Below are 23,215 nucleotides of genomic sequence, written 5' to 3'. Positions count from 1 at the left end.
GACTGGGGTGAGGAGACCCAGGCCTGGCCAGAGGGAAGCTGGCAGTCCCCCCAGGGGAGGCAGTATTTGGGGTTTGTCTAAAGGTGGATGGTCAGGAAACCGCAGATGGGAGCAGAGTGCTGCTAGGCAGTGAGCGAGTGCCATCTGCCTGCACTGCTCAGGTGACAGCATCTGTGTGGGTGTCACTCTGGTTTCCTTCCCACTCTATCCACCAAAGGATGGTGGCCCAGTCAGCTGGCTGGAGGCCGGGCCCTGCAGGCAGGCAGATGTCCTCCTGCCCCTGAGCTGGCCGAGGAGATGGAGCCACCTCTGCTCCTGCGGTTGGGCCTGATGTGACCCCTGTGGGCTCAGCCTGAGCCCCGATGAGGGTCTTCGTGGTTCCCCACAGCCACATGGACGTGGGCTGGCTGCACACCATACAGGTAGGTGCCCCACGTGACCCCACACACCTCTTGAAGCTGCGGTCCTTTTTCCATCTGGACTCCAGAGTGGGTTTGTGTCCTGGGTCTCTGCCATCAGGAGTCTCAGCCTGGACTCCATCACTACTCAGCTATGGACTGGCTGAGGGCTTCCCTGGTGGCTCAGATGGTAAAGAATCTGCCTACAGTGACGGAGACCCAGCTTTGATCCCTGGGTCAGGAAGTTCCCCTGGAGAATGCAATGGCAACCCACACCAGTATTCTTGCCTGGAGAATTCCATGGACAGAGGAGCCTGGCGGGATACAGTCGATGGGGCCCCAAAGAGTCAGACACGATGAGCAACAAACATGGGCTGCTCTGGGTAGGGATGAGAATGCGTCCCCGGCTGCAATGGGTGGAAGGTGTTCTCAAATATTCCTTGAGTGAATGAATGAACCAGAGCAGAGGGAAAGAGGTCAGGACTAATTTCCATAAGTTTCTGGGGCAGGTAACTGAAATGATTACCCAGGCCTGCACAAGCTGTTTTCTGGAAGAAGGAAGGAAATAAATGAATAGGACCACTCTGTGATCATGGATACAATACTTTCTGTGAAACGTTAATAAGCGAGTCACTCATTTTAAAGGGAGTCGGGCAGCAACAGGCTCTGAGGCTGGGGATTGAGTCTGGTCCCGGGTCACTGGTAAGCCTCTGTGGGTGGTCACCCACGTGTGCGTGGAACTGCTGATGTGTGGGGAAGCATGCTCATCACCCCTAGTTTAGAAAAGGGACACTGAGGCCCAGGGTGTGGTGCTGCCCAAGTCAGCATACATCGCCACCTTGCCTGCTCACCCCCTGCCCAAGGCTCCTTGCATTCCTTTATCAGCATCTCTGGGAACCATGGTGAGCCAGCCTGACCTGGATGGGAGCAGACAGAGCTCCATCCTGGGGACTCCCAGCCTCAGGTTATGGGGGAGATAGATCCAGAGAGATGTTCGAGCTGTCAGCTCATCTCAGCCTCAGCTCTTGACACACACTTCCCCATCATTTCATCCCAGGAAGGCCAGTCAGGGTCCCTAGACCTCACTCCAGGGCCCTGTTGCCGACTGGCCTGTCCTCCAAGGCAGGAGTGGTCAGCACGCCCCTCTGGGCTGGCCCGGGGCCTTGGCTGGACTGGCATGACCCTCTGTCACATGGAGTGTCTGCCTCCTCATGACTCTCCTCAGGGGAAGGCTCTCATCTAAGGGGGTCTGCCCGGGTCCTTCTCTCAGTGCAGGGCTCACCATGTGTCCATCACAGAGGAGACACTGGCCTCGCTTGTTTGAGGAGCAGGGGGAGCCGAATGCAGGGCCTGGACAGGCTTCATGGGAGCGCCCCTGGACACCGTGTCTCCCTGGACGTTCCTCCTCGGTCCCTGGTCCACGCCCTCTGGTTTCCCGCATGGGTCTGGAGTTATGGTCTCTCCCCCTCTCCACCCTAGGAGAGCATGCAGGCTTATGTCACCAATGTCTACAACTCCATGGTGGAGGAAGTGACCCTTGAGAAGAAGCGCAGGTTCATCGCTGTGGAACAGGAGTATTTCCGGCTGTGATGGGATGGTGTCTCCTCGGACGGACAGAAAGGCCAGGTAACACTGCCCTCAGGAAGTCCTCACCAGGCAGATGAGAGCAGATGCCCTTGGGGTCCCGGGGACGACCCTTCAGGAAGCTCCTGGGTTGCGCTCCATGAGGCCAGGACAGGGCTGCATAAACCAGGAGGCCACAACCCGGCTGAGGTGTGCCCAGGGCCCGTTTAGTACAGGTTTGCGGTCAGCCCCACACCCAGGGGACAGGTTTGTGTTTGATCCTGCCTTTCTGGTTTCTCCTGAATAATTGAAGCTCTGGCAGCCCAGCCAGGCACTCAGCTGGTGTGAATGGGGTCACCTCTGACACTGCGCACTCTGGAGTGACCTGTGTGCACACCTTCTGACTTCATTTGTGGATCTGCATGGCCCTCATGGGCACCAGAGCCCAGGACCAGCCAGGGGTGCGGGAGTCCCTGTGGATTAACCTCTGGGGCTGATTAACTCCATGTCACAGGGGGTCAGAGGCCCTGGTCCTTGGAGGGGCAGCCTGGGGCCATGTCCTCCCCCCGATCCCCGTATAGTCACAGGTGGGGCTGGCTCTGCAGCTGCAGGTCCCACATCTGGAAGCAGGAGTGACCTCCCTCTTCAGAGAGGCTGTGCCCAGAATGTGCCCAGGATGTAAGCACCTAGGGTGCTTGGGGCGTGGTCCCCTCCAGGCATCACCTGCCCTCAGAGCAGTCGCTGACGGTGGAAGTCAGAGGCTCAGCCACCTGCTCAAGGCAGAGAGCTCAGACGGTGAAGCCGGTGTCCACCAGATCCACAGAGGGGATGTGACCCTGCAGCCTGTGGAGCCGAGAGAACGAGCCTCCCATCTGATGGGCTCTGCCGCGAGCCAAGTGCTGGGCTCAGGTTTGTACAGGTTACTCTACTGACTCCTCCCCACAGCCTGCACGGTGAGGACCCTTATCCTACCGCACAGAGCTGGTCCAGGTTCAGAGAGGGCAGGCATCTGGCTCAAGGTCACACAGCTTATACCTGACAGATGGGTTCTGGGTCAGTATTGTGAATCAGAGCCTTGCTCTCTGGTGTCCACTGGGCAGTTTTTCCTTCTTTACACGGACACGCCCAGACCCAAATCACTTACTCTTACTCTCACAGTTAGGTGTGCTGGCAAAGACCTAGACAGGAAATTCAATAATATGTCCCTGGAAACTAGCAATTTTCCATGAGTTGTGTGGGCTGAATCCCAGTTCCTGGATGGGGCCCAACATGAAGCAGGTGCGCATTTGAAACAGTACACAGTAGGTGTCGTTCCACATTTCTCAAATGAACGATCTGCAAAGACAGTACTTTCAGATCAGATCCAAGCCACAGTCTACCAAGAGCATGTCTACCAAGAGCCACAGTCTACCAAGAGCTCAGTGTCACGGTCTCTGACTGTATTTATGCTTCCATTCTTCCCTTCTTTCATGGATATACTTTATTGTTTGCACCATGAGGTCTGTGGGTTTTTAGCTCCCTAGTTAAAGTAAAAAGGAAAGTAACTCAGTCGTGTCCAACTCCTTCCAATCCCATGGACTGCACCCTGCCAGTCTTCTCTCTACATGGCGTATAATTTTTTTAATTTAATTTTATTTTTTAACTTTACAATATTGTATTGGTTTTGCCATGTATCAATATGAATCCGCCAACTGGAGTGGATAGCCATTCACTTCTCCAGGGGGTCTTCCCAGCACTGGGATCAAACCTGAGTCTCCTGCACTGTAGGCAGATTCCCCACCATCTGAGACACCAGGGAAGCCCAAGAAGGGATCAGAGTCACATCCTCAGCACTGAAAGTACGTCCTACACACTGAAGCCCCAGGAAATTCCCTTCATTCCTGTGTTCTAAAATATCTGTTAGACAGACATGTGACAAATGCAATTGGAAGAGCATTCTACAAACATACCAGCCTGAAACCATAAAAATTATGAAACAGAAATACTCAGGAAGTGTTGGAAATTAGAGGATAAACTCCAGTATTCTTGCTTGGAGAATCCCATGGACAGAGGAGCCCAGTGGGGCACAGCCCATAGAGTCACAAAAAGTTGGACATTACTGAGAAACTGAGCATGAATGCATGCACATGTTATTAATGTGAAATAATAGCCTGAGTTTTGATCATTATATAGCAGTTGTAATTATCTTTTTCTTTCAAAATTGACCTAAACTATTCAGATAAAGGCATATAGTTGCTAACTTGTACTTCCAAATGGTTTAGAAACAACATACTGTGTGTAATGACATGGGAGAGTGTTAACAGAAAGAGGTAAAAAATATTAGCAATGAGATAATCTGGAGAAGGATTTATGGGAGTTTTTTGGTACAGTTCCTGCAAGTTTTCCATAATCTTGGCATCATTCAAAAGCAAAAGCTGTGAACATATGTATCTGTGTATATGCCTAATGAAGCAGCAGCCAGGGACAGGTGCTGTTCTCGGAGGTGGAAGCAGTGATGACCAGGATAGACAGCGTTCTGCTTTTGCAGAATAAAAGAGGCTGTGGAGTTTGAAGGAAGGACCATGAGATGCTATAGGCATGTGCCCAGAAAATACAACTGGCTCAGCCTGGGAGGTGTAACCTGGCCCTTTTTTTTTTCTGCCAAGGTCTGCCAGCTCGTAGCTGAAGTGTGCCTGGAGTTTATCCTCAGAGGCCAGGTCATGCACGATGAGGCCGTGACCCGCATTGATGGCCAGATCCTCCAGCTCACAGGTTTGATTACCCTTCCCCAGATCAGGGTCCCTGTGGCCTCCTGTAGGGCTGGGACTGGGTGTCTGAGCCCTGGTCCTGGGCTCCATCTTCCCGTCTCAGCAGGAGACTGTGACCCGTCAACGCTCTGACTGCTGCACCGTGTTCATGTGTGCCTGAGTGCAGGGGATGAGGGTGTGGATTCTAGATGAGCCAGCCTGGCTGACTCCTGACTCTGCTAACTCCCAACCCTGTGACCCTGGCACATGATGCAGCCTCATTAGGGCTCGGTTCCCTCCTCTGTGAGAGTGCTTGGTAGTGATGGAAGGTCTACCTCAAAGTGGTGTTATGAGATTAAACTGGGATAATTCAAACAGAGCATACTGAGTAGAGTCTGTATGTTGCTGTTCGGCCTCTCAGTCATGTCTGACTCTGTGACCACATGGACCATAGTATACCAGGTTTCCCTGTCCTTGACCATCTCCCGGAGTTGCCTCAACTCATTGAGTCCATTGAGTCATTGATGCCATCCAACCATCTCATCCTGTCTCCCCCTTCTCCTCCTGCCCTCAATCTTACCCAGAATCAGGATCTTTTCCAATGAGTCTGCTCTTTATATCAGGTGACCAAAGTATTGGAGCTTCAGCTTCAGCATCAGTCCTTCCAATGAATATACAGGACTGATTTCCTTTAGGATTGACTAGTTTGATCACCTAGCAGTCCAAGGGACTCTCAGAGTCTTCTCCAACACCACAGTTCAAAAGCATCAATTCTTCAGTGCTCAGTCCTCTTTATGGCCCAAACTCTCATATCCACACATTCGGGGTTAATTTCCTTTAGGATTGACTAATTTGATCTTGCTTTCCAAGATTTTCAAGAGTCTTCTGCAGCACCACGATTTGTAAGCATCAGTTCTTTGATGCTCAGCCTTCTTTATGCTCCAAGTCTCACATTTGTATATAACTACTGGTAAAACCACAGCTTTGACTCTATGGCACATTGATGACAAAGTGATGTTTCTGCTTTTTAATACAATGTCCAAGTTTGCCATAGCTTTTCTTCCAATAGAAGCTTTAAGTTTTATCATATAAACCCTCCAGCCTGCAAAATGCAGCCTCAGGCCTCACTTTCTGACCACCTGTTCCTTCTGCCTCCTGCTTCCCTCGACCTACTCCCATAACAGAATCTCCTGTGCTTTCAGAACAAGATTTCCTGTTGCTTCCACTCATGCTCAGCTGATGAGTCTCATGGTCCAGGCACTCTCCCCTAGGGGCCACAATACTCGAGCACCTCCCGTCTTCACCATGAACTACAGGTTGTTTCCACAGTGACCAGTGTCTGATTCTTCTCTGGGTCCCTAGGACTTAGTCCAGGGCTGACCAGGGATGGTGGGCACAGAGGGAGGGAGTAAGCACTGACCCGTCTTCCTTCAGGTGCCCACACAGAGGCATCCCTCACCTCTGGTCTCAGCCTTCGATGCCCACTGTCTTGAACATCCCAGAGCTGACCCTGCTGGCCTAACCACAGCAGCCAGAATCCAGGCAAAGTCAGGTTCCCATGACTGGGACAGGAAGGGATGTGGACCCCTGGATCATCCCCAGGGGGTTCTTTGGGGCTCCATTTCCAACATCAGCCAGGCTGCTGGGACCCTAGATGATGGCTCTGACTTCATCTCATGATGACCTCCTGTTCTAAGAACAAGGCATTCAATAAATTCCTTCGGTCCTTCAGTCCAAGAGGCAGTCCTAGAGAAGAGGAGTCTTACAAACTCCCGCTCATTGAGGTCGAATTTGAGGCTCAAAGTTGCTGAGTCTTACCCGAGTCCTGAAGCCAGCAGGTGAGGGTTTCATTCTGACCAAGCCTGGCACAGTCAGTAAGATGCTTGAGAGCTCAGCCCCTCTCCCAGGAGGATGAAGCAAGTGCTTGGCCATCTGTGCTCTCCTGGGGGGCCTCTGAACAGCCTGGTGGCAGGTGGTGTTGTTCAAGCCCCGTTTTCAAGATGAGGAAACTGAGGCACAGAGAGCTGCAAGGACGTCCATGCAGCCAGCAGTCAAACGACTCCAGCGGGTCCATCTGGCCCTACTCTGTCTGTAACTTGTGCCCCCAGGTATGTGTGTGTGTGTGTGTGCGCGCGTGTGTGTGCGTGTGTGTGTGCGTGCACGCATGTGTGTGTGCACGTGTGTGTGCAGGCGCGTGTGTGCGCGCGTGTGTGTGCGCGTGTGTGTGTGCGTGCGTGTGTGTGTGTGTGTGCGTGTGTGTGTAGGGGCAGGGTGTACAACTTACTTTCAGTGGGCCCTTTCACACCATCATCCCTGGTTTCCTGGACCAGCACTTGAGGTTGTATCCAGCGTGCCGTGTTTCTCTGGTGTGTTGGGCGGGTCATGCTGGAGCACCCCTCACTGGTCCTGGATCCATTCCCTCCTCGTCACCTTTGTTGAGCCCCTGCTGAGTGCCAGGCCCTGGACAGGAAGAAGGAAGCAAGGAGGTCACCATGGGCTCAGTCTAAGGTCAAGATGATTTCTCAGGTAAGGGTCAGAATGGGCAGGATCTTGTTGGGAGAGGACAGGCCTCTGACCTTCTGCTGCTGTAGCACGTCTTCTCAGACATGTCTTTTTAAAATTTTTTATTTAATTTTAATTAGAGGTTAATTGATTTATAATATTGTGTTGGTTTCTGCCTTATGTCAACATTAATCAGTATACGTATGTCTGGCCCCTCTTGAAACTCCCTCCCACCCACCCCCTCCCACCCCTCTAGGTTGTCACAGAACACTGAATTTGAGCTCCCTGCATCATACAGCAAAGCCCCACTGGCTATCTAATTTTACATGTGGTGATGTATATGTTTCAGTGCTGTTCTCTCAATTCGTCCCCCCTTCTCCTTCCCCTGCTGTGTTCACAGGTATGTTCTCTATGTCTGCATCTCCGCTGCTGCTCTGGAAACAGGCTCATCAGTACCATCTTTCTAGATGCCGTATCAGATCAGTTCAGTTCAGTCGCTCAGTCGTGTCTGACTCTTTGCGACCCATGAATCGCAGCACACCAGGCCTCCCTGTCCATCACCAAGTCCCGGATGCCATATATATGTGTGTTAATATACAATATTTGGTTTTCTCTTTCTGACTCACTTCACTCTGAATAATAGGCTCTGTGTTCATCCACCTCATCAGAACTGACTCGAGTGCACTTTTTATGACTGAGTAATAGTCCATTGTATATATGTACCACAGCTTCTTTATCCTTTCATCTGTTGACAGACATCTAGGTTGCTTACATGTCCTACTTACTGTAAATAGTGCTGCAGTGAAAACTGGGGTACATGTGTCTCACTTTTTCCCCTGATGAGTCTCTCTAATGGATGGTCAGTTTTGTTTATCTTCTTAAAGAATCAGCTTTTAGTTTTTTTTTTTTTTTATCTTTCTTATTATCGCCTGCATTTCTTTTTAAATTTGTTTCTGCTTTGATATTTATGATTTCTTCCCTTCTACTAAGTTTGAGTATTTTTTTAATTCTTTTTCTATTCACTTTATATGTCAGGTTTGGTTGTTTATTTGATGGTTCTCTTGTTTCTTGGTTTTTTTCTTCTCTTGTTTCTTGTTTTGCTGTAAACTCCCCTCTTAGCACTGCATTTACTGAAACCCATAGGCTTTGAGTTGTCGTGATTTCATTGTCATTTGCTTCTAGGTATTTTTTATTTTTCCCTGATTTCTTCAGTGATCTCTTAGTTATTCAGAAGCATATGGTTTAGCCGCCACGTGTTTGTGTTTTTATAGGTTTTTTTCCTGTAGTTGATATCTACTCTTATAGCTTGTGGTCAGAAAAGATGCTTGAAATGATTTCAATTTTTACACTTTACCATGGTTTGATTCGTTACCTGCGACATGGTCTGTCTTGTGCATATTCCATGCGCACTTGAGAAAAATGTGAAATCTACTGCTTTTGGATGAAACGGTCCAATGGGTCCAATGTATCATTTAAAGCTTCTGTTTCCTTGTTAATTTTTTGTCTGGATGGTCATGTGAGTAGTGTATTAAAGTCACCCACTGTTACTGTGTTACTGTTGATTTCCCCTTTAACAGTTTTTAGCATTTGCCTTATGTATTGATGTGCTCCTCTGTTGGGTGAATATATACATATAATTGCTGTAGCTTCTTCTTGGATTGGTCCCTTGATCATTATGTGGGATCTTTCAATGTCTCTTGTAAAGTGCTTTATTTTAAAGTCTATTTTATCGTATATGAGTTTTGCTACTCTCACTTTCTTTTGATTTCCATTTGCGTGGAGTATCTTTTTCCAGCTCCTCACTTTCAGTCTGTGTGTGTCCCTAGGTCTGAGGTGGGTCTCTTGTAGATAGCATGCTCAGGGGTCTTGTTTTTGTATCAATTCAGCCAGTCCCTGTCTTTTTGTTGGAACGTTTAGTCCATTTACATTTAAGGTAATTATTGATATGTGTGATCCTATTACCATTCACTTTCTTGTTTTGGGTTTCTTTTAGGTCTATTCTCTCTTGTGTTTTCTCTCTAGATAAGCTCATTTAGTGTTTGTTGTAAAGCTGCTTCGGTGCTGCTGAATTCTGTTAACTTTTGCTTGTTTGGAAAGCTTTTGATTTTTCCAGAATGCAGTCCTTGCTGGGTAGAGTAATCTTGGTTGCAGGTTTTTTCCTTTAATCACTTTAAGTCTATCCCACCACTTCCTTCAGGTCTGCAGAGTTTCTGTTGAAAGCTGTGCAGTTAGCCTTATGAGAAACACCTTGTGTGTTATTTGTTGCTTTTCCCTTGCTGCTTTTAATATTTGTTCTTTGTGTTTAAAGTCTGGCAGATGTGAATGATCTTGCATGACCTATAAGACTAGTGATAAGTCATCCCTTTAGACTGGGTCTGTATCCCCTGAATGAAGTAAAGACTCTGAATGCGGAATTAGGGGCCACAATTTCAACACGCATTGGGCCTGCCCTCCTCAGACACCATCTGGGGTCTGGGTGAGCTCTGCACAGTTTACTGACCCCCCGTCTCAGACCCACCATCCCCAGGTCTTCCCCCTCCTCTCCAGCTGCTCCTTCTTGGTCTCTGTTTCATACACTCCATCTGCCGATCCCATTGGCCCCTGAGTTCTCAGAGCCCACCCCAAGTCCAGCCACCTGGTGGACTTTGTCACCTCCTCTGCACCAGACCCTAAATGTACTCCAGGCTCCCCCCAGCCTCCCAGCAGTCACCCACCTCCTGGTTGGGCCTTGTTTATGGATCTGATCTCATTTCTGCCCCCAGAACCCTGGAATCTTCTGGGCCAGAGCCAGTGTCCCAGACTGGTGAGCTCATCAGTGAAGGGCAGTTTGACTTGACACCAGGCACTTGAATTCTCTGAGTCTTTCTTCTCTCATTGTAAAATGCAGACTTTAGCCTCAGCTCAGAGTATTCTGATATTATATTTCAGGAGCATCTTTGGGAAGTTTAACCAATGGCTCTCAAATCTGGGGACTTCTGCAGTCACCTTGATCTCTGCACATAGGAATGGCATGAAAATCATGAATAAATAGATGAATATTTAGGTAATTCTGGAATGGGCTATTTGACTTCGTATCTGTTTCAGCAAGACCCTGCTTGGCCTGGAATAGAATTTCAGCCCTGGAGAAGGGCATGAGGCCTGAAAGAGTGAGGGGGTGAAGGGCCACCATTCAGTCACTGAGGAGCTTTGCAGAAGGACACGGCTTTCTCTATGAAACATTTGGGATTCGACCACAATTCTCCTGGCAGGTGGATCCATGTGGTGCGTCTGCCACGACCCCCATCCTCTTTGCCCTGGAGGGCTTCAATGCCCATGTCATCTCCAGGATTGACTATGACCTGAAGGAGGCCATGCAAGATAACCAGGTGAGTCGTGAGCTGCATCTACTCATCCATGTTCTAACCATCAGATCTAAAAACACTGCAGTACCTTTAGTGATGGTGATGAGCTCCCTGTGTCTGGGGCCATTCAAGCTGAGTTAGAGACAGCCTGGCTGGCAGGTCCTGGCAAAGAGTCCTGCCCTGAGGAGGGTCAGATGAAGGTGCAGACAGGCACCATCTGGAGGGCCGATTCCTCCGCCTCCTGTGGCTTTGGGAGGTCAGGGGGAACCGTGAGGAGGGGGCAGCAGAGGGGGATCTTGACCTGAACCCCTGAGAGCAGGGGGGGCGGCGAGGAGACTCAGGCGGGGCCTGGGTGGGTTGGGGAGCCGGCAGCCGTGTCGCCCCTGTGCCCTCACTCCCTTCCCTCTGGGTTTGCAGCAGCTGCAGTTCGTGTGGCGAGGGTCCAGATCCCTGTCGGCACAGCAGGAAATCTTCACACATGTCCTGGACCAGTTCGGCTACTGCTCGTGAGCACCTGCCTCGGGCCAGCCCCCGTCCCAGCTCCCTCCCTGGACCACCTCAGGCATGGCCCTCATGGTCAGCCCTGAGGACACACACTGAGCACCCATCTTACAGAAAGAACAACTGAGGCCTGGACACCCAGCCAAGGTCTTGCGGTAGCAGCCATGGGGCAGCTGCACTGGGCTCTGGAGGCATCACCAAGACCCCTGTGTCCTAAGCCCCGTTATGGGCTGTCTTGTGGGCAGCTCTACATCCAGTCCCCTCTGCCCTCTGTGCCTGCGAGGCTGCGGGCAGGGGCTGAGCCCTCATGAACAGGGGAGGTGGGATGAAGGGGCAGCTTGGAGAAGAGCCTGGGGGGACTCACTAGCACGTTACTGACATTGGGCTCCACTCTGCACCTGGAACTGCTTCTCAGCTTTTCCACCAGTACTTTCGCTCAGTCCTCTTAGTGATCTTCGTACATTTTATGGTCAGGAGACTGAGGTTCACAGTGTTTCAAAGTGGTCATTCCTGTGGGCTGGTCCATGGGCCCTCCTACGTGACTCCTTGCTGCCCAGCATGAATGGCGAGACCCTCACCAGGGGCTGTCCAGAGCCCTGAGGTTCCTTCCTGGGGTCAGAGCCTCCCAAGCTGTATTGGAGTCTGAGGATTTTGTGCTACTGCTCTATCTTTGTGTAGAATTTAGTGATTCTGTTCATCATGATGTTTTTTGCATTATATTTTATTTCAAAATGTGAAAATCTCATCATGGTGATACTAAGATTTTTGCAAGCATGAAGTTTTATGCAAAGGCGAGTATCTCACTTGCATCGTTTAGGTCCCAGCCCTGCTCTGGGTCCTTGGAATAAGATTTGATGGGCCCAAAGGTCAGCTAAAGAATGAATGATCACATAAATCGCACCTGATCCATGTGGAGGAACTGGGGCCCAGAGGGTGTGTGCTCCACAGAACACCTGAAAAACTATGGGCCTTTCAGGATAACATGGCCAAGGTCTGCAGGACTGAAATGTGACACCTTCTGTCCACATAGCTCTCATCTGCCCACCACCACCCTGTCTGTAACAGAAGCCTTGATGCTCTGACCTTGCTGAGCTCTGCCTGCCTCCCAGACCTCGGACTGCTGCCCTTGTCAGGGCTGGGCCCCCTCACACTCCTCTCCCTCTCTCAGTGAAGGATTTTACTGGGATGGTGAATCCATCTTCCCAGATCCACCTGTGGATGGCTGGTACCCCAACATGCAATTACCTGTCACTCAGAAAACACTCCAATCCTTTGTTGAGGCCATGTTGTACAGCGTCGGGGAATGAGCCATCTGGTTCTGGACACCACACCTTCTCTGGCCCTGGGTAAGCTGGGGACTCAACCAGGCCCTGGTTCCTCAACTCTGCCCAGGGAGTGCAGTCATAGGTCCGACCTCAGCACCTGGGTCCACCCAGGACTGGTGCTCAGCATTAGCCAGGTCAGTGTCCATCCAGGCAGTGGGCCATGCCATCCCCGGCTCATCCTCCTTCCCAAGTCCTCACCCAGTTTACCAGCTCCTCCTCCCACCCTGGATCATCCCCACCACCTCCGCCTCCAACGCCTCCCCTCCCCAACGCAGGCTCCAGCCTCTCCCCAGCTCTCCCCTCCTTTTCCCTTCTCAATGCTGGGAGCAGAGGCCTGGGCCTGAATCCTGGCCCCCAACTCAGGGGCTGTGAGACTTGGGACCCTCTGGGCCTCACTTTTGTCAACTGTGAAATGGGGATGATGACAGGACCTGCTCCGTGGGCTGGATCTGAGGTCAAGTGGGAAAGACACCCCAGGGGGACAGTGCCTAACACCCAGTCACCATTGTGGTCACAGCTAAACTGTATGGAGCACCCACTGTGTGCCTGGTACTCTTCTATGGGATGCATGTGTCTCTCCCATTTTCTCTGCCCAGCTGGGCATAGGGGCAGGCCCTATGGTGTCCTGTCTACTCATAAGGAACCGAGAGCCAGAGAGGTTAGGGAATCTTCCTGACACCACACAGGTACTTAGCAGGGAAGCTAGGAAAGTGGAATTTGTGCTCAGAGCTCTCAGAAAAGCTATACAGCCTGCTTTCTTTGCATACAACTATCTCTTTGTGGGGGGGGGGGAGGTTAAATTATTTTTAATATATGAGTTTGTGTGTGTGTATGTGTTAGTCACTCAGTCGTGCCCAATTCTTTGTGATCCTGTGTACTGTAACCCTCTAAGCTCCTCTGTCCATGGGATTCTGTAGGCAAGAATAGTGTAGTGGTTTGCCATTTCCTACTCCAGTATATATGAGCAAATATTAATAAAATTTTAACCAAATTTGTATATATTAGGTAAACAGGCAAACTGGTATGACAAGTTAAATCAAAATATACCAATTTATGGCAGCTTGACAGGCATATATGTAGGTAGTAAAAAAAAAAAACAATGAAATGTTTACTGTCTCAAGAATTATATTTATGTATGTATGCATCTGGGCTTCCCTTGTGGCTCAGATGGTAAAGCGTCAGCCTGCAATGCGGGAGACCCAGGTTCAATCCCTGGGTTGGGAAGATCCCCTGGAGAAGGCAATGGCAACCCACTCCAGTACTCTTGCCTGGAAAATTACATGGACTGAGGAGCCTGGTAGGCTACAGTCCATGGGATCGCAAAGAGTCGGACACGACTGAGCAACTTCACTTTCACTTTCATGTATGCATATGAGGCTTCCCTCGTGGCTCAGATGGTAAAGCGTCAGCCTGCAATGCGGGAGACCCAGGTTCAACTGAAGCTGGAGAAGGCAATGGCAACCCACTCCAGTACTCTTGCCTGGAAAATTACATGGACTGAGGAGCCTGGTAGGCTACAGTCCATGGGATCGCAAAGAGTCGGACACGACTGAGCAACTTCACTTTCATTTTCATGTATGCATATATATATATATATATATTTTTTTTTAATATGATCACTACAAAAATCTCATTAATATTTGTCACCACGAATACACAATTTTTTCCTGTGATGCAAATTTTAAGATTTACCCTTTCAGTTCAATTCAGTCACTCAGTCATGTCCGACTCTTTGCAACCCCATGAATCGCAGCACACCAGGCCTCCCTGTCCATCACTATCTCCTGGAGTCCACTCAAACTCACGCCCATTGAGTTGGTGATACCATCCAGCCATCTCATCCTCTGTCGTCCCCTTTTCCTCCTGCCCCCAATCCCTCCCAGCATCAGAGTCTTTTCCAATGAGTCAACTCTTCACATGAGGTGGCCAAAGTATTGGAGTTTCAGCTTTAGCATCATTCCTTCCAAAGAACACCCAGGGCTGATCTCCTTCAGAATGGACTGGTTGGATCTCCTTGCAGTCCAAGGGACTCTCAAGAGTCTTCTCCAACACCACAGTTCAAAAACATTGATTTTATCAAAGGCTTATGATAAAAATTCTCCAGAAAGCAGGAATAGAAGGAACATACCTCAACATAATAAAAGCTATATGTGACAAGCCCACAGCAAACATTATCCTCAATGGTGAAAAACTGAAAGCATTTCCCCTAAAGTCAGGAACAAGACAAGGGTGCCCACTCTCACCACTACTATTCAACATAGTTTTGGCCACAGCAATCAGAGCAGAAAAAAATGTTAATAATAAAAGGAATCCAAATTGGAAAAGAAGAAGTAAAACTCTCACTATTTGCAGATGGCATGATCCTCTACATAGAAAACCCTAAAGACTCCACCAGAAAAATACTAGAGCTAATCAATGAATATAGTAAAGTTGCAGGATATAAAATCAACACACAGAAATCCCTTGCATTCCTATACACTAATAATGAGAAAATAGAAAGAGAAATTAAGGAAACAATCCCATTCACTATTGCAATGAAAAGCATAAAATACTTAGGAATATATCTACCTAAAGAAACAAAAGATCTATGTATAGAAAACTATAAAACACTGGTGAAAGAAATCAAAGAGGACACTAATAGATGGAGAAATATACCATGTTCATGGATTGGAAGAATCAATATAGTGAAAATGAGTATACTACCCAAAGCAATCTATAGATTCAATGCAATCCCTATCAAGCTACCAACGGTATTTTTCACAGAGCTAGAACAAATAATTTCACAATTTGTATGGAAATACAAAAAACCTCAAATAGCCAAAGCAATCTTGAGAGAGAAGAGTGAAACTGGAAGAATCAACCTGCCTGACTTCAGGCTCTACTACAAAGCCACAGTCATCAAGACAGTATGGTACTGGCACAAAGACAGAAATATAGATAGATGGAACAAAATAGAAAGCCCAGAGATAAACCCACACACCTATGGACACCTTATCTTTGACAAAGGAGGCAAGAATATACAATGGAGAAAAGACAATCTCTTTAACAAGGGGTGCTGGGAAAACTGGTAAACCAGTTGTAAAAGAATGAAACTAGAACACTTTCTAACACCATACACAGAAACAAACTCAAAATGGATTAAAGATCTAAATGTAAGACCAGAAACTATAAAACTCTTAGAGGAGAACATGGACAAAACACTCTCCGACATAAATCACAGCAGGATCCTCTAGGACCCACCTCCCAGAATATTGGAAATAAAAGCAAAAATAAACAAATGGGATCTAATTAAAATTAAAAGCTTCTGCACAACAAAGGAAAACTATAAGCAAGGTGAAAAGACAGCCTTCAGAATGGGAGAAAATAATAGCAAATGAAGCAACGGACAAACAACTAATCTCAAAAATATACAAGCAACTCCTGCAGCTCAGTTCCAGAAAAATAAAAGACCCGATCAAAAAATGGACCAAAGAACTAAATAAACATTTCTCCAAAGAAGACATACAGATGGCTAACAAACACATGAAAAGATACTCAACATCACTCATTATCAAAGAAATGCAAATCAGAACCACAATGAGGTAGTACCATTTCACACTAGTCAGAATGGCTGTGATCCAAAAGTCTACAAGCGATAAATGCTGGAGAGGATGTGGAGAAAAGGGAACCCTCTTACACTGTTGGTGGGAATGCAAACTAGTACAGCCACTATGGAGAACAGTGTGGAGATTCCTTAAAAAACTGGAAATAGAACTGCCATACTACCCAGCAATCACACTGCTGGGCATACACACTGAGGAAACCAGAATTGAAAGAGACACGTGTACCCCAATGTTCATCACAGCACTGTTTATAATAGCCAGGACATGGAAGCAACCTAGATGTCCACCAGCAGATGAATGGATAAGAAAGCTGTGGTACATATACACAATGGAGTATTACTCAGCCATTAAAAAGAATACATTTGAATCAGTTCTAATCAGGTGGATGAAACTGCAGCCAATTATAAGGAGTGAAGTAAGCCAGAAAGAAAAACACCAATACAGTATACTAACACATATATATGGAATTTAGAAAGATGGTAATGATAACCCTGTATGTGAGACAGCAAAAGAGACACAGATGTATAGAACAGTCTTTTGGACTCTGTGGGAGGGGGTGGGGATGACTTGGGAGAATGGCATTGAAACATGTATAATATTATATAAGAAACGAATTGCCAGTCCAGGTTCGATGCAGGATACAGGATGCTTGGGGCTGGTACACTGGTATGACCCAGAGGGATGGTATGGGGAGGGAGGTGGGAGGGGGGACTGGGAGGTGGTGTTCAGGATTGGGAACACGTGTACACCAGTGGCAGATTCATGTTGATGTATGGCAAAACCAATAAGATATTGTAAAGTAATTAGCCTCCAATTAAAATAATAATAAAAAAAAAACCACATCAATTTTTCGGCACTCAGCTTTCTTTATAGTCCAACTCTCATATCCATACATGACCACTGGAAAAACCATAGCCTTTAACAACTTTCAAATCAACAATAGAGTATTGCTCACAACAGCTGCCATTCTGTACACTGTAACCTTACAACCTTCTAACTTTGTAGATGGCAATTTGTACCTTACAGCCTCCATCATGCATCCACCCTACTCTCCTGTTTTTGGCACCCACCAATCTGTTCTCTCTGTACATGAACCCATTTTTCACATATTTTCTCTTTTCCGTTAATTCATGTACGCATGACACCATACTGTATTTCATCTTCCTCTGTCTGACTGTTTCCCTGAGCATAATGCCCTCAAGTTCCACCCATGTTGCTGCAAATGGCAGGATTTTCTCTTTGGATGGTGAATAACACTGTGTACGTATACTATGTTTTATTGATCTGATCATCCATTGATGATTGGTTGATTCCACGCCTTGACTATTATAAATAATGCTGCAGTGAACATGAGGATACAAAAGTCTTTTCAAAATAGCATTTTTGTTGCCTTTGAATATGAAGAGAGGGGATGGCTGAATCAGCTCTATTATTAATTTTGGGGGGAATCTCCGTACTGTTTTCATCATGGCTGGGCCAATTTACATTCAAGCCAACAGTGCATGAATGTCTCCTTTTCTCCTTATCCTGATGTACGTTAGTTGTTTCTTTTCTCATAAACAATAGCTGTTCTAATAGTTGTGAGGGTGTACCTCTGTCTGGTTTGATTTGTTCAGCATCTTTGTCTGTCTGTTGGCATCGCCATGTCTTCCTTGGACAAATGTCTTTTCAAGACCTCTGTCCATTTTTTACCTGACTTGTTTGCATTATTACTACTGATTTGTATGTGTTCTTTATGTATTTTGGATATTAACCCTTTTCAGATTTATGGCTTGCAAATATTTTCTCTCCTTTCATAGGTTGTCTTTATTTATGGTATTTCTTTGCTGTGCAGAAGCTTTTTAGTTTGATGTAGTCTGCTTCTTGATTGTTCTTGTTTATCCCTTTCCACGTGGTGCCAATCCAAAAACTCATCATCAATACCAATGATGAAGAATTTACTGCACACATTTTCTTCTGGAGGTTTTATAGTTTCACATGTCCTACTCTTTGTGAACACTTGGACTATACAGTCCATGAAATTCTCCAGGCCAGAATACTGGAGTGGGTAGCTGTTCCCTTCTGCATGGGATCTTCCCAACACAGGGATTGAACCCAGGTCTTCTGCATTGCAGGCAGATTACCAGCTGAACCACCAGGGAAGACCAAGAATAGTGGAGTGGGTAGCCTATTCCTTCTCCAGTGTATCTTCCCAACCCAGGAATTGAACTGGAGTCTCCTGCATTTCAAGTGGATTCTTTACCAGCTGAGCTACCAGGGAAGCCCTTATAGTTCCAGGAGTTACAATCAAGTCTTTGCTTAACTTGGGTTACTCTTTGAGTACAGTGTCAGGCAGTGGTCCAACCTCATTCTACACATGAGGATGTTCGATTCAAGGCAGGCTGGGGATTTTGCACCAACAGGTGCTTCAGGCTGCCTGCTGTGTGGGCCACAGGTGGGAGCGAGTGAGATCAGATGAAGTGGGGGACTTAGTGTGGCAAGCTGTGAGTATCAGGAGGAGAGTTTGGCCCAAAGCCTCTCCTTGTTGTCCATCTGCTTTGCAGAGACTGCCCAGCATGGCTCAGGTCCCTGGAAGCAAGAGGCTGTGACGCTGCCCCCAAGCGTCCACCTGCAGATCCTCAGCATCCCCGGCTGGAAGTACAGCTCAAGCCACATAGAGCACCTGTGGACTCTCCAGAAAGGTGCTGCAGGTGTTCAGGTGTCCAGACTCACTCCTGCCTCCACATGTCAACCCCGGTCCCCCAACCCTTCACCAGACAAAGGACCCTCCTCAGAGTCATCCAGGCTCTGTGAGGTCACACGGTTTCCTTATCTGCCCAATGAGGGGTCTGAGGCCCACAGGGAGGCAGGTCATTCAGCAAGCAGGAACAAGGTGGGTCTGGATAACATCAGATGCAGTGACTGTGTACAGAGGGAAGCCCCTAGCAGGTGATCAGGGACGGCTTCCTGGAGGAGGAAACAACTGCCAGGTATCCATTATTCATATCACCAAGGCGTTTGCTCCACCGTACCTGCTCTGTTACACTGCATGTGTCTCAATGGCATGGCTCACTTTGCCTCAGCCACCCTTCTGCTCTCAGAGACCCACCAAGGGCTGTCACCCTCCAGTGTAAGTGTCTGTGGAATGAGGAGGAGGAAAAGGAGGCAGAGGCCAAAGGTCATCTTTGTCTCTGATAGAGGGATGATGCTGAGTGTGGCTCAACTCTGTAGACGAAAGTGGCTGGGCTGGTCAAGTCCATCCCGTTAGAGAGAGATTGGTATAGACTGAACCAGGGGAGCCACAGCCACACAAGGGATGCCGTGAGGCCTGCTGCCTCTCCTGTTGCTTGAAACCTCAAGGAACCACCACCAGCATGATCATTGCCATCATTATCGTCACCACCATCTTCATCACCATTATCCTCATCAACTTCATGTTCTGCACCGAGAAGTCCTTCCCTGATTCTAGAGCTCCAGTCCCTAACCTCGGCTCTATGAATGGAGAGAAGAGAATTTGCAGGCCTCTTAGGCTGCAGTAACAAGGAGCCCACAGCATCACTGTCCTCCCACAGCACAGGTCATTTTGTCCCCGTGTTCTGTGGGATCGGCAGGATGGCCCTTCTCATCTGGTCTCAAAGGACCAGCAGATGGAGGCTGTATTATAACACGTTTCCTATGTCTCGGTGGCAGAAATAACACCGCAGTGACTGTGTACAGTTACTGTACTCTGTACAGTCACATTTGTGATGGTGCCTCATCTTCAGGGTTACAAGGTCACACCCCCCTTCACAGGGGCTGGAGCAGAGAGAATCTTCCAGAGAACAGGAGGCTGGAGGGACAGGCCCAATGAGGACCTCACCAGTGAATAAGAATGAAGACTTTCCAGACTTCAGCGCCAGCCTCAGTGTGGGTGGTGGGAGGTGACCACTTTGGTTGCACTTGGATTGGAATCCTCCCTGCTTCTTCTTTATGCACTTCAGCTGTGTGTCTGGGCAAGTGCCCACCCCTCTCTGAGCCTTGTTTTTCTCATCTGTGAAGTGGGGCTGTGTTAGCTGCCTGCAAGGGAGGGGGAAGATGTGAAATGGAGGTGAGAGTGTAAAGTGCCAGGCCGAGACTGTCCTCATGCCACCTTCCTTCTGTCCCCAAGACCAAAAGCACGAGGCCAAGGCAGACCTCCGCTGCATCCTGCTGCAGCTCCAGCACCTGTATGAGGTGGACCAGGACCCCGTGCTGTCTCGACCTGTGACGGTGAACCTGCAGGTCACCTGCCCCTCCCGTGTCCCGCTCCAACACACTGAATCAGGCCCCAGGAGGAGGCACCCTCAGGAGACAAACCCTGGTGTGACTACCCAGACTCAGATGGCACCTGGCAAACACCACATCAGGGTGGTCTCACAAAGGAACCTGGGGGTCCCTCACCCTGCCTCACGGTGGTCTTCTGAATTTACCATCATGTAGCACACATGTATTTTGTTTATCATTTTTTCTTGTAGTACTTCTTACACAACACAGAAGTTACATGCTTAATAAGAAAGTGAACAGATTCTTGCACAGATTCCCTAGTGGGTGATCAGAGTCACACAGTCCAGGGGTGAGTCTGGGTGCCTCCTCTGGGCTTCATGGGCCCCTGAGCTCTGGGCCTGTCTCCTTACCTGTAGATGGGGAGGAGAGAGTCTTTGCCCACAGGGATGCTGAGAGGCTGGGGTGGGACTGTGTGCACACAGGTGCCTGGCACCTGGCACACCTGATGGGTGTCAGTGTCCCAGACCCCGATTTCTGTCCTCTCAAGCAAGCATGGCCCTCAGGAGCAGATGTAAAGGCAGAGGGCAGATGGTAGCAGCATAGGGAGCCTGCCCTCCTCACCTCCCCTTCCCCCGCTCAGGAAAGCTCCTGCAGGACAACCCCCGCCCTCAGGGCAGCTGCCTGTCCTTCCTTCCCAGGAGGAGTGTTCACCCACCTCCCCTCTCAGCATGGAGGCTGGTTTAACGCTCATTCGGGAAAAGGGGATGCAGAACACAACTGACATCATCCCAGGACCATGCAGGGCTCCAGAGAGCATTGCGGAGAGACAGGCATTCAGTGTTGGAATGGCTCGACGTGCCTGTAACCTGCTGGGAGTGCTGATCCAGCTCGGCACTTGGGAGCAGCTCCTTCCAGCCTCAGTTCCTCATCTGTAAAATGGGACTGCCCCACCTCCCGCAGGGACTTGCACTACAATGATGTGGGGGATGCTGGGCCCTGGGCCCTGGGCCCTGGTGCGGCTGCCGTGTTGCTGTCGGGTTCTCTGCTCAGATCTGCGGTCCGGGTGCTCACCCCTCCCTGTGCTCTGTCCTGCAGTCTGTGCTGCGGGGACTGGGCTCTGTGGTGTCTGTGGAGGAGCACTCGCTCACAGGGATCTGAGACGTGAGGAAGATGCACCGCTGGACCTGTGTATCTTCCTCACGCGGGACCCTCACGGCCACAGAGGTTCAGACGCCCTGGTCCTGACCATGCTCTGGGTCCCCATCCTAACCCTCAGCCAGACCCCAGCTCTGCCCCTAAGGCCTGTGTGACCTGGAGCTGACCATCCTCCTTCTCTGGGTCTCAGTCTTCCTAAATCAACCAAAGAAGGTTGTAGACTCTAAGTTCCAGTTCAGTTTCCATCTGCCAGGGCTCCACACCTCCACACCTATGTGTGCATGGCTGTGTGAATGTTTGTGCACATGTGTGTTCAAGACCACACACGTCACCCAGGTCTAGATGAACCCAAGATTTGCATGTGTACCCCGAGGGGTTGTGATACCCTCCATGGTGTGCATTACACTGCACACCCATTTACTCCTGTGAACCCCAGGCTACTTCTTGCCTCCCAGCGTTTACCAGTGCTCCCCCCTCCACCTGGTTTGCCTTTGATCTTCATCTGGACCAGCTCCTAGTCAGGCTCCCTCAGGTTCATGGCTGGGTCAGGTGCCTCCTCTGTTCCTCCTTCCTTGTCAATTGGCTCTGACTTGTTTATCTTTTCTTTATCTACTGCACACAGCATAGTCTGGATATGTAGGTAGACACCACAGTTCAGTTCAGTCACTCAGTCATGTCTGACTCTTTGTAAACCCATGGACTGCAGCACGCCAGGCTTCCCTGTCCATCACCAACTCCCGGAGCTTACATAAACTCATGTCCATCAAGTCGGTGATGCCATCCAACTATTTCATCCTCTGTCATTCCCTTCTCCTCCTGCCTTCAATCTTTTCCAGCATCAGGGTCTTTTCAAATGAGTAGGTTCTTTCATCAGGTGGCCAAAGTATTGGAGTTTCAGCTTCAGCATCAGTCCTTCCAATGGATATTCAGGACTGATTTCTTTAGGATGGACTGATTGGATTTCCTTGCGGTCCAAGGGACTCTCAAGAGTCTTCTCCAACACCACAGTTCAAAAGCATCAATTCTTTGGCACTCAGCTTTCTTTATAGTCCAACTCTCACATCCATACATGACTACTGGAAAAACCAAAGCTTTGACTAGACAGACCTTTGTTGGCAAAGTAATGTCTTTGCTTTTTAATATGCTATCTAGGTTGGTCATAACGTTACACCACCTAAGAAGAACAAAGAATCTCCCAACATTGTACATAGTGAAGAAAGGCAGACATGAAAGATGCATTCTGTGCAATCATGTTTAGAAGAATGTCCAGAATTGGTAAATTTTCTAGTACATTAGAAGCCTTCTATGATGCCACATCACACTGCATCAGGATCTCACACACCCCACCATGTAAGGTAGCCACTATATGGAATTTTGTATCAGTGCTTCACTGGCTTTTCTTTATTGCCAGGGTTCCTACACAATACATGTTTAATATGATAAAACATATGATAACAATTCAATATTTGGAATTGTGTGCAAGTTATACCTGACCTAGAAAGTGATCAATCATCAACAGATATTCACATAATGGTTTCCCGTGGTTACAGTAACAGAGAGCCACAAACTGGGTGTGTTAAGCCATAGAAAAGGCCAGATCAAAGGGTCAGTAGGGAAGCTGCCTTCTGAGTCTGTGTGGGATACTGTGTCCCACACCTCTGTCCCAGCTTCTGGAGATGAACGGGCCATCTTTGCCCTTCATTGTGTTGTAGAAGCATCACTTGTTGTGTGCCTTCATCTTCCAAAGGCCTGTGTCCAAATTTCCACTCCTTGTGAGGACACCGGTCAAACTGGATTAGGGACTCACTCTCAAGTCCTTGATTAAAGAATTAAATCTGCAAAGACTTTATTTTCAAACATGGTCACTGGGGGTTGCAATTT

The 23,215-nt window shown here is 48.5% G+C and overlaps 1 pseudogene; it reads left to right on the top strand.

Annotated features, from left to right (window-relative positions):
- The first annotated feature begins 336 nt into the window (after positions 1–336).
- LOC133249183 (epididymis-specific alpha-mannosidase-like) lies at positions 337–12,338 on the top strand (annotated as a pseudogene).
- Positions 12,339–23,215: the final 10,877 nt, after the last annotated feature.

The sequence above is a fragment of the Bos javanicus genome, chromosome 6 (genome assembly GCF_032452875.1).
Source record: "Bos javanicus breed banteng chromosome 6, ARS-OSU_banteng_1.0, whole genome shotgun sequence".
NCBI lineage: Eukaryota > Metazoa > Chordata > Mammalia > Artiodactyla > Bovidae > Bos > Bos javanicus.
The sequence above is the reverse complement of the archived record's forward strand: the minus strand, read 5'-3'. Positions and strand labels throughout refer to the sequence as shown.